Genomic DNA, 17,515 nt, shown 5'->3' on the forward strand with positions numbered 1-17,515 from the left:
GCAGTGGCCAGTTTGTCAATGAGGAGCAAGAGACTTCTGTTGACAACCACAGGGACAGCAGGGAGACACTAGAGTCCCACAGTGACCACACTTTATCAGACGAGGAGGAGTTATGGATGGGACCCTGGAACAGCCTACACATACCAATGACAAAACTCTGACTGACCATGTAGAAAAGTTATTTTAGTTTTGATGTTTTCTTATCTTTATCATGTTGTTAAGAAAATAATCATGAAAAAATGGTGTGCCTCAACTGGATAAGCTCCGACCACTGTCAACGACACTTGCACTTCAAGTCAAATTTTATTTAACCATAATGCATTATGGCCTATTTTCACTAAACGTTTGAATAAGAGGGAAATATAGAGCTGCACGGCAATGGGTGCCTCAAAGAAATCTGAAATTGTATGTGGATTGTGCTTGACGTTTTGTTTTAAACCCTTAATCAAAACACCAGATACGCCTCTTTTATTGAGTGATACCATGTTTTACCTTCTTTTACCAACTTCACTTTGGTTTGTTTTGTATCCTGAAACAGATCAAAAAGAGATTGTTATTCATTTCACTAAAGATATTACAGAGAAATCAAGGTGTGTATATGAAGAAATTGTGATAATATAGTCTATGATAAAGTAAAAGAAAACGTATTTTGCTAATAGCATTTTAATCGCAAATGGTTAAGATTGTCAAATTATTTTATGTTGTGATCACTTGACAATGTTTTTGAAAATTTCTGAAAAATATATGAAATTATTTTTGTCTATTTTGTATCTAACAGAGATGGAGAGTCTAACATATGACATTAAAGACATAATATCCACATGACTGTTATCGCTGTATTTCAGATATGACAGTATCATCATGGTGTTTTATATGGACATTTGTAACTACAGAATATGGTATTTTCAAAACCTTATATGATGCAGATTGACTCTGTTCATGGTAATTTATTTACTGACACACCCGGATCCAGAAATAAGTGGAAAAGGACTACCCAAATATGTACGAGATTAAACAATAAAGTTCTAACCCTATTTAAATGTGTATTGTAAAGCATAATTTCAGGCATTGGCCACGTCATCCTTACTTCAATGTCAAGGTGCTTTTGCGAAAGGGGATATGTTAACAGCAACTCACAGTTTGAATATTGAATTGCATTATTGTGTGACTTTGACAAAGGGAAAAATGCTTGGGATTACAAAGGTATATTCCCTGAGAATCATAACAGGGATGAAAATGTAATATAAGGGAGCACAAAGGATTATAACTATTCAGTTCATAAAAATACAAAATCTGCAGAAAGAGGTCTGTCAGACAGTCCTTCTTTATGCACTGTGCTCACTTTCTAAAGAAGAGAAATGACAAGTCACCTAACAGGGATATGGATAGTTACTGTAGCCTATCTCTGACAGTAGGAAATATGCCAGGCAGTCTGAGAAACAGACATCTTCTTGAGCCCACTCTTTCACCTGTCAACTCAAACATGTTTTTAAAGATGGCACAGATTTTAATCCAAAAGGCAATGGAAATCTCAAGCACATTCTCTTCATTTGTTTCTCGGTTTCTCAGAGATTGACACATCTAACACACCTAGAATGACATTTACAAAAAGTGTCCTGCAGTCAATCAAACTGTGAGAATGCCAATCAAGTTTGCATTCTTCTTTGGAGGCTGAAGTTGAGAAACAAGCAGGAGCTGAATTCCAGAGTGAATAGCTTCGAAAAAGCTGCTCAGAAAATAGGTCAGGAGGGAACCCTTGTTCCCACCACAAAAAGCCTGGTGTCCTTAAGAATCAAATCAAAACTTTGCACGTTGCTGATGGAAGAAGAACAAGGTAAAAAAGCAAGACTTGCAGGAGAAGCCTTAAATAAGGTTGTTATTGTTTTTAACTGTTAACATGCCGATTCATTTGTGTATTTGGACAGACAAGAACAGTGTTTACTGTCTTTAAGTGCCAGTGTCTCCATTTTGCATATACTCTCAGGATGTGCCATAGCTGACAAGGGAGCAGCACTGTATAAACCATTTTCAGTGCAGATGGGGCTCAGTAGGCTATAGTGCTTTTTTTTTTGTTTTGTTTAATCTTCCAAAACCTTAAAATGAGAGACGAGCACAGAAACGTTCACCACAGAAAAAATAATTAGAATGAGATATGTAATGCTTCTGTGCCCTCGTCTTCTTGAACACAAGGACATACTTCACCAATCTCTTTTTGGAATACTCTCCTGATGAATTGGATTAAAGCTGGCTCGACGAATAATGGAAGCATTTCGACTGAGCATTTCCGTCTGTCAAAGGATTATGTCCCAGGCATTTTTTTACTCCCCACCATGATCATCTCACTTAGTAGATTACATTACAGCAGTAAGAATGGACATATCCCTGTGGTAATTAATTTTTGGCTGGAGGAGAACCCACATACCAATATCTGCTATAACAGGATTGACTTTTTCATTTAAAATGTATAAAACAAAACTGTTAGGGTTGGGGGGGGGGGGGGTCAGGCCTCCCCAACCCCCCCCCCCCGTAATTCGAACCCTGCGGTTAGGTAAACTAACTGGCGGCCGTCAAGTACCGTAAAATGTATGCGTGGTACAAATCGGGCAGGAAAACGTTGAGTTTCCGCGTACGCGCATGTGCAGCCGCACAAAAAACATTGCGCTCTTTAGAGCGATGAATTGCATTGCGTCACGTAAACCCGACGCAGAACTATAAATGTTCACGGCTGAGTCCACGCTCTGCGTGGTCGTTGCGTTACGTCGACGTTGAACCATAAATAAGCCTTTACTGTGTATCCGTCACTGATTGGACGCTGCAGTGCATGCGCTGATCTGATGCTTGTTAACATGAGAGCAGTTTAACAGCAGAGTTAAACTCACGGGAATCACTCCTCAGTTTATATAAGTGTTTTGTTTCAATTAATGTCTCATAACTGAACAACAAAGTTGAAAAAGTCTGTTTATTCATTTATTGGAAACATTTTTCATGATCTCCAATTCATTTTTATTATGAACACAAAAATTAAAAGACGGATTTAATATCTGTCGCAGGAACAGCGTTTTCGTTTTACATTTATAAAAATGGCTTTTATCTTTTGTTGAAAGTTAGTTCTTATTTCATTAAATGTATTTGGGTCTACAACAAATGATACAAATGTGAACTAACAGAGGCGTCAGGTGGGGTGGTGTTTGTGTGAATAAAACCGGGACAGAGCTGGCTGCTGTCAGAGGATCCAGCTGTTCCGGCGTCATCACAAACTGACATCGCTTCACGTGACGCTGCGAGGAAAAGACGTCCCATTGCTCTTAAAACTAATTTCCTTGCTTGCTCTCTCTTCGCGTGGTTTCCTTGCGTCTCTCCGTGCATCCCTGGCGGGAAGGACGTATGCGCAAGGAATAGACGCAAGTGAGGGAGGCAGGGATGCAAGTTAAGAGAAGTGAGATCTACCCTTAGTTTACTGTGGGTAGCTATCGCTCCTGCAGTATAGTCAGCAGATGGCGCTCTCGTTATGTGCATTATATTACGCGATAGGTAGAAGAAGAAATCACTCATATCATGGTCAGTACGTAACTGAATAGCCTCGTTGCACGGTAACCGTAAATTCTACTTCCGCTATTACTGTATGCGCTTCTAAACTTCCGGTGTGATATCGGTGAACGTCAAACATGGCGAGTTTCTACACTAGATGCCTGCAGGATCTCCCAAACATTTCCATCTCAGATGTCCACCGACTTGTTCGGATGGGCAGTTCTACACCGAAGAGCAAACGTGATAAGGGATACAAAATGTACCTATCCAGTTATATCGACAATTATGAAGGTAAGTTGTAACTATGGCACAATATTATTGTAGCTACATAGCTAACATTAGCGCTTACATAGTGATATTACTGTGGTAATAGCTTTACTTACTTTTATAATTTAACGTGGTCTTTGCTCGACTTTTCAATGTTCAATGTCCAAAATCCTCCGACGCAAGGCTTCGTTGTCCTCAACCAAGTCACTTGCTCGTATCACCGTTTGTGGCAACACCGAGTAGTCGTGGTCAGTAGCTACAGCCGCGATTTCCATCTCGTTGTCAGAGACATCGGGACTCTCCACATCTGGCCGCGGGCGCCTCTCCCAAACACTCGGTCTAGGTGCCGATAGCTCAAACCCGTTCCAAGAAAACAGAACAGGACTGATCCCTTTTGGAGTTTTCTTAGTCCCCCGGCTGTCACGACAAAATCTGTGCTTTTAAAGTGCCTACTGCAGACCTTTGAATGTTTCGTCGGACTGAAATTATCCCTTCGGATTCTCCTCAGCCACTCGGCCCGTACCGCCGGGTCAACGGGAAATGAAAGAAAGGAAAGTAGCTTATTGTACCTCGAAGAATTCGTACACTGAGGCACACAACAGTGCAGTGCCGATGTCCCCACCCTTTGAAAGGTCAGTCGTCTTTCTTTTATTGTGAACACACTCATTGTACACTTCTAAATAGTAAAAGCCGGTTACCGGTATCCAGCTGTCAAACGCTATCATAACACGGAAGTGTTCGACCGGAAGTTTAGACGCGCATACAAGTAACAGCGGAAGTAGAATTTACGGTTACCGTGCAAGGAGGCTATTCAAGTGTGGATGCAACAGAGAGCAAGTGTCACCTGTATCATCATATTTCCTACAGGTGAACTGACTGTAAACATAACCTGGTATTATGCAATGGAAGTTTAACTTCAGGTAACCGTTAGATAGTAGCTGTGACATGTAGACACGTTTAATTGAGTATAGCTGAACTTGAATGTCTGTGATTCAAATTCCAGGCTTGATCAAAAATAATTTAGCTAGCCAAAGTTGTGGACATTCTTGTAGCTTTATGCATGAATGCAATAGCAGAATTAATGCCGTGTTTATAGTGTCTAGCAGGCTAGTAAGCTAATGATTATTTTTGATTGATATGCTAAGCGTTGCCAGCATGCTAATATTAAAGCTGATTTGATTTATTAGTTTTGGTTTGCAAACAGTTAGCATAATGTTGTTGAATTGTTGTACTCTACTGGGAAAGATAATCCCTTTTGTATCCAGTGTCAAATTAGATGATGATATAAGTATTACTCTTAGATGTCAGTGTAATAAGACAAGTTTGTATAGCCTACTAGAGCAATGGTTAATACCCATTCTAACGTTATGTTTTCATGTAAACAGAGGTTGTTTATTGCTTGACCAGAAATAAGAGTAAACAGTTTAGCTGTAATTCCTGTAAAATACATTTAATTGCTAACTTATCTTGAATGATGGGATAGCAATGTGTTTGTATAAGTTTTCAATATTCTTTAACTGTTTATTTTCAATTATTATTAACTAGAAAAGTAGCTAATGCCAATAGTAGAAAAGCCCTTAGTATGTGATAAGTGAGTTTGAGTATGCAGGCTTCTAACTTCAATTCTATTTTCATATTTCAACAGAAGTGCCATGTGTTGCAGCAGAGTGAGCCTTGTGTTATTTTTGCACACCAGCAAGCACACCTGCTGTGATCTACATGAAACAGCAGTCATCACAGAGTCCCAGGTACCTTCAAGTCAATTCAAATAAAATAAAAACCGTATAAATGACTGGTATAAAACTAGATACAAGTAAGAGGATTAAATGTGGAGAGAGCTTCAGTTACGAGTGCACAGGTGGCCGGCGTGCAATAATTGCAATTCACACTTCAAAAGAATAGAGTGGAATACTTTATTGTCATTATACACGTACAATGAGAAGAGTCATAGCTCTGTGGATGGCAATGTTGGTCTGTCGATTTGTCCACCACTTTTGTCCACACTGAAATGTCTCGCCACCTATGAGATGGATGCCAACCTTTAATATAGCTTTTCATGTCCCCAAAATATTGAATCTTGATGATAGCCCTGTCAACATTGGATTTTAACAACTTTCTGTTGTCACTGGTGCATGAAGTTACAGTGGCACCCCTGAACTTTGCTAGATTCTTGTTGGGTAATTGAGCATGTACGGCCACAAATACAACATTTTTGATGAGACTTCCTAAGCTACTTCATGTCTACATTTTTATCTGCCGAAACAATTTACCATTCTTTTGTTGCAGCTGTTTTGTTATTCTTCCTGATGCAAATTAAAAAAATATATTACATAGAAGCCATCCTTTTTTCATCCTTCTTTGTTTTGTGTTATTTTTGTTGTGCCGCATATATGGACTAGGCTTCAACTGAATGTTGTTGTGAAACTCTGTGTTCAGGAATGTCAATTGATGCTCCTGCAACACCCTCATGTTTGTGTCTGTAAATCATAAGGAAAGTAATCTAGGCTTCATGGTAAACTAGATATGCAGCGATTTATAAACTGATCGTCATTGCGAGCAGTATTTCTGTACCCGTGTCATATAATCTTCACCTCGGGGTTCATTTAAATGTATTTATACCTCCTGAAAAACTTGCTCTCCCACAGTTTATGTGATGTCATCTTCTGAAGCAGTAATTCTGCGATAGACCCATAGATGTAAATCACGACAGAAATACTTGGGGGCTTCACAGAGATTAACAAATCTCATAATATCTTTTTATGGAAGGTACTATTCATACACCAGGGAGTTTGTAAAGTCTGTAAGACAGTGTATGCACTTAACAATGACAGCCATTCTGTTCCTTAACACTGGCTTGTGACTGTTTGCATTTTCTAATTGGTCTTTTGAGTCCATGTTCCTGGCCCTTAATAATCAGTGCAACAAGGTCATGCATGCATTCAGACACTGCTGTTGCTTTTTTAACAAGTGAACAAAGTCATTGACTTGCACAGGATGTAGTATCGCTGCAGCAGATAGAGCCCAGTTGCTCCTGATATGTTAACATTGAATTTGACAGGAATGAGAAGAGGGAGCAACTTCACAGACATACATCAATATTAAAATACCTTGCAATCAAATATTCATTGTGAATGTAAAATAGAAACATAAGCTCAGTAGGAATTCAGATACAGATTTTTCTTTTAGGAAGAATATACAAGTGTCACCCTGTGGAGTAATGATTCCTTAATGGCATTGCATGAACACATGTTTATGCCACGTTATTGGATTTGATAAAAATAAATTATGTTCTAGAGGGATATCCAGCTATCAGGGCCAAAAAAAGGTTTCCATGTACTCCCGATGCTATTGCAGAGTACCATTTCTATGTAAAGAAGCATCATTTCATTTCAGGGTTGTTTTGTTCTCAAGGTTATGAATCATTTTATTTGCTATTCTGGCAAACCATCCAACTTTAAGACAGTGATAATTCAAAAGCCATGGAAACCTTGCAAATACGGCATTTATAGTTGCTGAGAACAAAACAAGTGTTGTCAGAAAGACTCCCAAGTTATGCATTATTATCAACAAGGTAGACAGTGTTAATATTACTGTTTGAATTGTGTGGCTGTGTTTGTTGATCTTTATTCATAACCGGTGTGAAAAAGCAAATATGGAGCAGATAAATCATATTACATCCAAACACTGCTTGTGTAAAGAGATGTTTGCCGGCTGAATCCAAAACATAAGCATGCAGATTAGATTTGCATTGTACTTCGCAGGAGTGGCTAAGACATTAATACCATTTCCACTTGCTCAGTAATTTGCAGGTAAGCAATGTTCTCACACCAGAGAGAGATTCACCTATGAGCATAGCCTATATAGGATATCCTGGCCTACAGCAGGCAATATGTTAATCTCCCCATGATTCATACTAAAGAAGATTATCACAAATCCCCAACGGAGGCAGGAGGAACTCCTCATAATACCTATCTGTCACTATTGCTCATTGCATGCCCAGACCTGGAGGGCAGGACTCTTTTTTTTTCTTAAAATAAAATTATACAATTCACTGCCTCAGTCTTACAGTACATATATTCATTCACTTCACACCTTCACAGGATAGGAATACAACTGAAGAGTCAAGAAAATATAAATCATGTTTTCTAACAACACGTTTTTCGAACCCAAATACAGAGGCAGAGGGATGTATGTTTTGCACACCACAGCCACTGTGAAATTACGGCCTGTGCAATGCATCCGGTGTGTCATCATTTCTGTTATGCAATGAACTCTGGCTTTTTACTCGTCAAACAGGGGCACAGGGACAGATGGGAATAGTTCAATCCTGCAGTGGAGACGAGCTGGTTGCAGGATGGTTATTACAGTGGAACCACATTAGAGGGTGCTGTGCATTTCTGTTTATTCCAAATACACCATCTGGTGTTGGGGTCATTTCTTTGATAAACAGCAAAACTTTGAGGTCAAGTTCCTTTTTTACAAGTTGAAGCTTTGATGATTCTCTTTGAATTGCACATTATGTACAAGATGCTGTGATTACAGTTGAACTTTTAGGTGCTAGGCTGCTCCCAGTGGCCTCAAGACATTCAACAGTATCCAATATAGAGCTGATGATGAATTCAAAACTTAAAATGTGTTATAGATCAAAAAGAGCCAAGAGTTTTATAATTGTGAAGATATTGTTGATGATGAAGATGAAATGTATGGAAATCTGATTTACAGGACAGTGACTAGAAACAATTACACTATCTTCGCCTTATTCTTCCAGTAAATCACCTGGATAATTTACCGCAGGAGCATGCTGTTTGTTATTGCGAATCCGGCCTCTTCGTCACTTATGCATGCCTTTATGAGAGCCATGATGTCTCCTCTGCAGTGCATCCCTGACAGCCAGAAATCTGTGGTTTAAAAATGTAAGTGTCCCCACAGTGACAAATACACAGACAGTGCCTACCAGCTCACCAACACTTTCTTATGATATAACTCTTGCAACAGATCTTTCAGTCCTAATATTTTTTTCCTACTCACCTACCTTTTTAAAGGTACTTGCAAATGTAAATTAGTTTTTGTTCAGATGACCTGAGACTGGTGTGTGCTACAGATTGTATGTAACTTTAAGTACCATAATGGAAGTCTCTTGTTTCCATGTTCTCAGGTGCAGGTGATGTGCTGCTGTACAAAGCTCATTTAATATAGATTTTAACTGTTATATAACAATAGGTATATGGACAAGACTTGGATATTAGAAGTGATGGAGTACAGATTCGGTGTAACTAGTATAAAACTCATTGATTATATGGGATTGTCAAGTACACAATTGGAGTTCAATTAAATTGCTTCGTTATAAAGAATCCCTTAAGTAATAAGGAGAAATCCATTTCAACCAAAAGGAATATTCTGTTATCCTCAAACATAAATGAGCAGTGACACAGGTAACTTCTTTCTCCAGTAGTGCCAAATGAAGTTAGTGTTGTATCATTCTTGTGCCCTCCTCTGTATCACTGACACAGCTGAGACGCTTCTTGGGTTTGGTGTTTTTGCAGCTTGTGATGGCTCATTAATCCTGTTGACAAGTGATGGTATTTGAGGAGCTCTGGCCTTTACTGATCGACGCTAAATTCATCAAAGCTTCCCCCTCGGCTATAACTTGATTACCACACTGAAGTCCATTTCATAAACATCCTGCGATTCTCTTCAGGGCTCTCAGAAGCCTCTAATTTCACCGGCGATCAGTTTGGTTCTCACCTTTTGCAGTTTTGCCCTGCAGCTCATCCACCTGTTAAGAGGACACTCAACCCAGCTACTTCACATTTCAGCGCTCTGCTTGCCTATTAGATTTCCTCTGGAGTGCGATGGAGTTTAAAGTCTGATCGGAGTGATAGGAGGTGAAGCCAACTGAGAATAACTTTGGAAACCATTGCATGACCCTGTGGAAGCATATGTCCTATTTATTTTACCCTGCCAACATTGGATTTAGAAACATTTCCAAAAATGTACTACAATTGTCTTTGCCTTAATCCTCTTATCAGTAAATGCCGTAGTTAATTCCTGTTGATTATCCCTCATTCACTAGATTGTTTCGAACAAGAATGGAGGCAGCAATGAGGCGGTTATGATAACATGTATATTGTCTATTTTGAATAAGACGATTTCGCCTCATCACTGGGGTGCAATGGGGATTGATTAACCCAGTTTTCCATTTAACATAATTCTAACAGTACCACAACCCAGTCAAGGAGGACAGAATACTATTGTTCCACTGGTTTATTTCGCATCACAATATACAAATGCTCACCTGTTTCTTGACCTATGGTAGCACATCCAAGTGTTCTTCTTTGAAAGTATGAAGTGTATGAGAGAGAAACTATTCTAAACTCAAAAAATACCTCGACTGATGTTTGCCTTGAACCTGCCCAGAGTGCAATAACTTATTTTGATTAATTCATGATGCTTTTCCAGCCTCATGTTAACTGATGTTGTACACACACGGCCACAAGATGGCGCCTAAAACTCACGGCTGTGGCTCGACATGTGTCTCCGGGATGAGAAGGCAAATGAAGTGATGACTATTGCTTACAAAGAGCTGGTGATGACAGATGGGAAATTAAAGAAAACTGTGACTTCTTTAACTCTCTTATGACAGTAGAGCCTCTGTTGCTAGGCTTGATATTAATCTTGTAAGGGTTTGTTGTTCTTCTATGTTAAGGAAATGCTGTAAATGATGACACTGATAGTTATCTACGACTATAGAAGGGATATTAATAATACTAATAACAAAGGAGATGTTGAAGTATGGTATTTCTTCACTAAACTTGCCTCGTCCCTTTGCTAGTGTTGATCAGTTTTTAATGTGCATTTATGGCAGACAATTAAATATTACTCAGATAATTTCATGAAATTAATTTGATTTTTCGGCTTTTGCGCTATTAAATATGGCGCTGTTGACATCATTGACTCATTACTACTCATGCCTGCCTAATTAGTTCACTCTTTGATATGATTATTTTCTTTCTTTCTTGCATGTAGAAGACAACAGATCACTGTAGAAGACAACAGATCGCTATTTTCAGAGAGCAGTGCTTAGGCCCAGGGTAGATTCAAGTCCATCATCATCTCCTCATTTCCTGCAGCTATTTAAAACTGTGCCTCTCCAAAATAGGCACTCGATGACCGCCGCCGAAACTATCTGGGGACCTGCTTTCAAACTAATTTGAGGATATTAGGATGTTTCCGAATGTTTTGTTTTGACGTTTCTTCGTTGAGCGTCGTGTGTGCAGTTTGACTTTATGCCATTCTAGAAGTCATCTCAGATGTTTTTTAGGTTTCCATAACTATATATTGTACATCTTGAGTGCTTTATAATTTCTATGCTGCACATTGTTATTTTGGAAATGTACTCAAAACCCAAAGTAAGGTTTAACTGACAGACAGGTCATACACACAAACACACACACATACACACACGCTGCAGCTCAGTGAGCCCAGTCCTTTCGACATCCCGCCCAAAAGTTATATTCTATCCGAAATGTTGGGTGTGTAGTAAAATACATGCTCCACACTGTCTGGCTCTCCTAATGAAGGGGTTTATGACTGGTAGTCCTGTGTTTGTACCATGTATCATGCACCGCTCTATCACTGGATACAAGGTCAGATTATATCTCATCCTATATCTGCCAGCAGTGCAAGTCTGCAATGAGAGCTCCATCTATTAGACACAGTGGAGACATTATTCCAGTACATGAAGCCACTGTTTTCGAAGAGAAAACTGATTTTGGTAGCTTTTGAGGCAAATAAATATAATTGAATGTTTTCATTGTTAAGGATTTTTATAAACGGCGCATAATGGAGTTTTTCAGAAAAAGCCTTTATTGTGTTATTCTGAGTCAGACTCAGCTGTACGTGGCTAGACTTGTCAGACTGCGAGCTTTCAGCACCCACAGTGTTAATGTATAATGTCAACGCAGTAGGGAGCCTTGTTAAAAAGCAATTAAGCCAAAATGATTTAAACATTGTGCGGTTTGGCCATTGGCGAGCCTCGAGGTACACACTGTGTTGTTGTCTTAAAATGAGAATTTCACTGTCTGCTCACACTGAAAACCGCTATTTGTGTGAGTGTAGCTCTAACCACACTTTCCCACACCCGCCAAACCATACCAAACCACAGACTTCAGATGAGTATGCGCAACACACACACACACTTGCACAGAGACACACACATACGCAGTATTCACATGAAGAGTAATTGAGGGGTTTGACTAGTTTTTGGTGCATTAAAACAGTAGCTGTTTTAAATGACAGGGGTTGAGACATACTTGCATTGATGTCTGTGAGGCTGGTAAAGATGGCTGATTACTCAAAGAGGACGTGGCAGTCAGTTACTCTTCCTCTTTATTCTGTGGAGTTTGACTGAATAACATCATTTAAGCTGTTCCTGACTGTAATACATTCTTAATCCCTGGCTTTCTTGCAGGGTACATTCATTTCTTCAGTGATTTCAGGCACAAGCCTTTCGGCAAACACAGTTAGTGGTAACTCGGTTTTATTTTTGATCATCAAAACATTACTGCTGACGGGTATGAGTCCTCAACAGGCAACCCAGAGCTGTTGAGTTGTTTGGCCTTTTTCCAAAGCAATAGCTCATCCCATATTCCATGTAATAATTTGCCATTATGTGTGTGTCTCCCAGTAAGTCTACCAGAGTTACGTAAGCAGCTTCAATTTTAGTTTCAGTGGTCGTTGTCTTAGACTAAGATTAGTGCTAGTCCATAGTCAGACATATTTTAGCTGTTGGCAGATTGTTAGCTAACACTGAGTGCGCAAATGTGCTCATCACAGCCAGACTGCTTGGATGTGGTTTGGAACATCTGTGTGGTCCCAACTCCAGAAGAAGACAGACAGCACAGAGACAGAGTGTAAGGAACAGAAGTGGGGGGAGGGGTGGTGAGACCCCAGGGCTGCTCAGAATGGAGCCCTAAGATTTTCCATCAGTGCTGTCGCCACCACCATGGTGGCAGTGTTGCTTGTGAGCAGAGCCAAGGGACAGTGTGAGGCAGATGCAAAGTGTGTGTGGGAGACAAAGTGAAAGAAGGATGGAGGAGAGAAAGCAAGAGAAAGATGGAGAGAAAGCAAGATGGGGACAGAGCGACTTGTGGGGAGTCGTCAGTCTAGTCGCTGACTGATGAAGTTGAAGGTTAGGTCTGGCAATCCATGGAGCTGCCGGCGGAGGCAGGGAGAGGGGCGTTGAAAAGAGCCTTGGTCCAAACCTGCGGTCGGCTCCCCAAGCAGCAGCAGCAGCACCACAGCCCAGCTCCCTGCCTGTATGCGTGTGGTGTTTATTTACGAGCCTGTTTAACCACGTCGCGGTCCCTGTGGTGGACTGACACAAGATGACAGCAGCCTAAATGTCTTGCCCTTTAAATCCAGCCTAATGGTCGCTTAGTGCTATGGAGACAGGCACTGGGATAGGCGCCTGGGGTCTTTTCATAGGGGCCCTCTGAGTAACACATCAGCTAACACATCTATGGGACACCATCCAGAGCCTTATTACTACCTGCTTCTGTGGCTGTGGCGCCACTGATTTAGCCATGGCTATGTGTGGGGGGGACAATGCGTGCATGGGAATAGACACTGTCCACCTATTACAGCTGCTCTAACAATGATTTTGAACGTTAATGTCTTTTTAATATCTGTGCTTTTGGCGTCTGGGACAGTTTGAATAGCCACTGGTTGGCTAGTTTTATGTGTAGAGTTAAAAAAAAAACTGCAATTTAATATGATGTTTGGGATGTCTGGGCTCCACAAGAGCCGAATCTTAATTCTAAACCTACAATTAAATTTCTAGAGAGCAAAAATGTTGGTCTTTTTTAGTTTTTATTGTTGTTGTTTTTAACATTTCCTTGCTGTCCACACTAGAACCTAAAGAATTAATCCCTTTTATTTTTGCCTGAAGTAACTCTGTGTTAAGTTAATAGCAGATGTGAGTGTTATTGGGCAAATAGTATGCAATATGAGAGCAAACATACACTTCACATAAAAAAAAAAAACGACCTGCGTAAACACACCATTCATAACTGCATACCATTCTGTGTGGGCTTGCCAGCCAATGCAATTAGACGCTCTCTGAGAGGAAGAAAAGATTATCATCCAAAACCTTGTGCCTTGCTCAATTCATGTGAAAAAAGAGATGTTTATTGTGAGTCAGATTCTGCCTGTCAATAATCCGCTACAGATCTTAGTTAAAGTCAGTCTGATCGCACCTCTGGGATCTATGAGAGGAAATAGGACAGGGAAAGAAGTTTGCCACAAATCCCATGGGAATCCATCTCAGCAGAAGAGTCTTTTCCTGAATCACCTGTTGGCCTATGTTGCTGTTGTTTTTACCCCAACTTGTTGCTCAATGAAGCACACACACACACACACACACACACACACACACACACACACACACACACACACAAAGACACAAACACACAAACACATGCACACACACAAAGGCTTTGAGCTTCAATCTGCATGCTTCGGTCCTGTGCAAACACAGATCAGACCATACTCATTGGGCCGTGTCTCTGGCACTCATCAGGCTGTTTGTACTGCAATTTCCTCCCAGCTCTTATCCATGTTTTGTCCACTGTCATTCCAGCGGGATTATGGGATGCTTTCATCATGCAGGAACCTCAACGGAGGCAGTGGGGGAAATGCAAAGGAGGCATGTTGTTTTGCCCCTCTCATCACACGTAGTGTTATCATCACATGCCGTAATGAATGCTGCAGTCTTGAGTTATCCTTAGGACTTATTATTATTTTGGTGCTTCTCTGCTCACCTGTCCATCTAAACAAACACATATTTATTCTACATTTTCCAACCACTGGCATATGTTGAATATATTATATGTAAAACATGTGTCTTTTATATATTTTTGCAGGAAGATAGACTAATGCTGTAGTGAAATGATCCTTCTCAACCTCAATTAAACATAAATGCTTTCTTAGCAGGTTTCACTAAATCACCTGAAAAGAGTATACACTCAGATTTGATCGTAACTTGTGCGTCTGAAGAAGTAGATTTTGTGGGATTAAACTACATGTTTGTTTTTTTGGTTTAAAAGACAAGAACATAATGTTCCATGCACCGACTAACCGTATAGGTAGGCTACCTTTTGATCTTGGTAGTTTGTAGGAAAGTATGTTATTATGGTTTGTGGATGGTCATAGGCCTTAAAAACAGCAATTAAAACATAATCTCATGTTTTGTTTTATTCTGTTTATCAGAGGGAAGGTTTAATTTTGTTTGTCTTTGGATTTATGACGGAAGTTAAGAGAAAATATTGAAAATGATTATTACGGTGAGACCCATTTTTCCAAAACATTTTTGACAAAAAGAAAAGTAATCCAACCAGTTCCATTAAATTAATGATTCAGCCCAAAGTGGATTGTTGTAACAATTTGAAACCAGATTAATTTTATAGTGATTCACTTCACGGTGAACTTCTGTTTACGCTCATTCGGAATTGTTATAGCCTCTTCAAATGCAAATTCAAGACGAGACACTATCTCTCTTTTGCTACTTGAGCTACAAGTCTTTGAAATTATGCAAAAATATGTGTCACTGTCGAACTGAAGTACTCTGAAAACTAGTAATTGTAAATAAGCTTAGGTTTATATAATAGAGTAAATTATTTTTCTTATAACATCATAAGTATTCAAAAGTTCTTGTGTGCCTCTAGCTGTAATCTTCTTAACCTTAAACTGTCAATATCCTCATCTGCAAGTTTTTAGAATAAGTCATCAGAGTAGATTTAGGCTCCGTCTAGACACAATCTGTGGTGACTGTTTCGTTTTCTCTTCATATTAGTTGAGCCCTTGGTGAGGTTAAGATTATCCAAAGACATTGCTTGGAGATTTCGGCCACTTGATGCTCTAGTCTGTGGGGGGACAGTTTAGTTTATTTAGTCTTTGATGATGTGCCTTGCGACTCCAATACTGATGAGCTGTTAGTCATCACCACTACCCAGGGTTGATGCTGTGGTCTGGGCCTGCCGCCTCCCTTCTATCCAAGAGCCTTTTCCATCCCAAGACAAACAGACACAGTCATTACAATTAAGCAGTTCTATTAAAGGGACAGGGTACTGGCGGATTAGGAGAGGAGAAATGAAGAGGCTCTTTGTGTTATTGCAAGCAGTCAACTCATTAAAAGTTGAGTGAGCAAGGGTTTGTTTGTTTGTCCATGAGTCTATATATACTTATTAGCTCAAATGTTTGGATTTGTGTACCAAGTCATGCTCCTGGAAAAACAGCTTTGTGAATCAAGAACTTTTTCTGAGTTTGGCTGCATTTGTATCTCAAGAGCAGGCCAGAGGAGACACTTAGGGCTCAGACTCAGTTCTTAAGGGGCCTTGAGACTTGAAGGATTAAGATTATGGGGGAGGTTCTTCTTAAATGACTGATAGCACAAAGTGAGAGAGGGAGCAAGCAGGGCAGGGCAGGAGTCTGTGTGGCGGACCAGCAGCAGCTTTACTCTTCAATCAGTGAGATGAAAATTGCCACTCATGTCAAAGTAGAGGTGTTTACTGAAAGGAGGACAAGGGAGAACAAGAAATAAAGAGAGACCTTTTGAGAGGGAGAGTTATGCAACCTCTATGGTCCAGGGTTCCCATGGAGATGGACTGCTAAATTTGGCCATTCAGGGCCAGAGTTGGCTCCCCTTAAAGTCTGTGGGCAGAAATAGCAGAGGTGTTGAGAAGAAGGATTGGGTATATTCTGCAGTAATGTACATTGACGTAAAACCAAATTGTACATCTCTGAATGTGGCTTGAATAACAGAGTGTTGGGGTAGCTGTAAGATATTATCTTTGGGGATTAATTCCCAAAACTATCAGGTGATGCAAGTCAGTAAAGTATCATCTCAGGCTACAAAACACTATAGGCCAAGAGAGGCTGTCAACATTTAAAATGTCACTCGTGACCTCAGCTCTAAATCATTTACAGGGGTTCGAGCGTAAGTGATTTCCATTAAAAGTAGCCTAAATCTACGCTTGGCGCGGTTTGGTATCATGGTGGTCTCTATAGTGATTTATGATACAGTAGGGCCTTGTGGCAATGTTGCCCGCAGTGTATTTTGTGTCTGTCTAGATTTCATTGATCTGTGATGTGATGGAAAGCTGCAGTTTAGCCTCTCTGTGAAGGAGGGACATCTTTGTTCAGGCACTACAGCAGCAATGAGGATCCCTAAGGTTGTATGAGCTCTGTGGCCTTAGCGATTTGTTGTTTGTAAAAAATGTATTTTTTTGTGCTTTCTTTCGAACTCTGCCACCATGTTGAAGAACTCGGCGGCCACCATTTAGAGCAATGTGATGTTACCCAAAAAGGCAGCGAGATTAAATGCTCATCTTTTTAGTGAAAGTGGATTATATTTTTGTTGAGTGCATTCTGACATCTTCATATATCAGCTTAATCATAGGGTTGTGGTAAACCCCAACTTTGTTTGTGTCTTTGTTAATGCCATGCACATGTGACCAATGACATGCTTGCACAGATGAGTGAGCGCCAGCCTCTCTCAGCTGTAGCGACAGTGAGACGTCTGCTTACATTCAAGAACGTATTGTGGTGGGAGCATGTCAGACGTTGTTTGAATGTTTTGCTGTTGGCTCTGGCATAAAGCAGTACTCCACATCTCAAGTATAACCCCCTACGGAAGTGAATGTCATCTTTAAATTGTGAGTTA

The sequence above is a fragment of the Eleginops maclovinus genome, chromosome 22 (assembly GCF_036324505.1).
Source record: "Eleginops maclovinus isolate JMC-PN-2008 ecotype Puerto Natales chromosome 22, JC_Emac_rtc_rv5, whole genome shotgun sequence".
Lineage (NCBI taxonomy): Eukaryota > Metazoa > Chordata > Actinopteri > Perciformes > Eleginopidae > Eleginops > Eleginops maclovinus.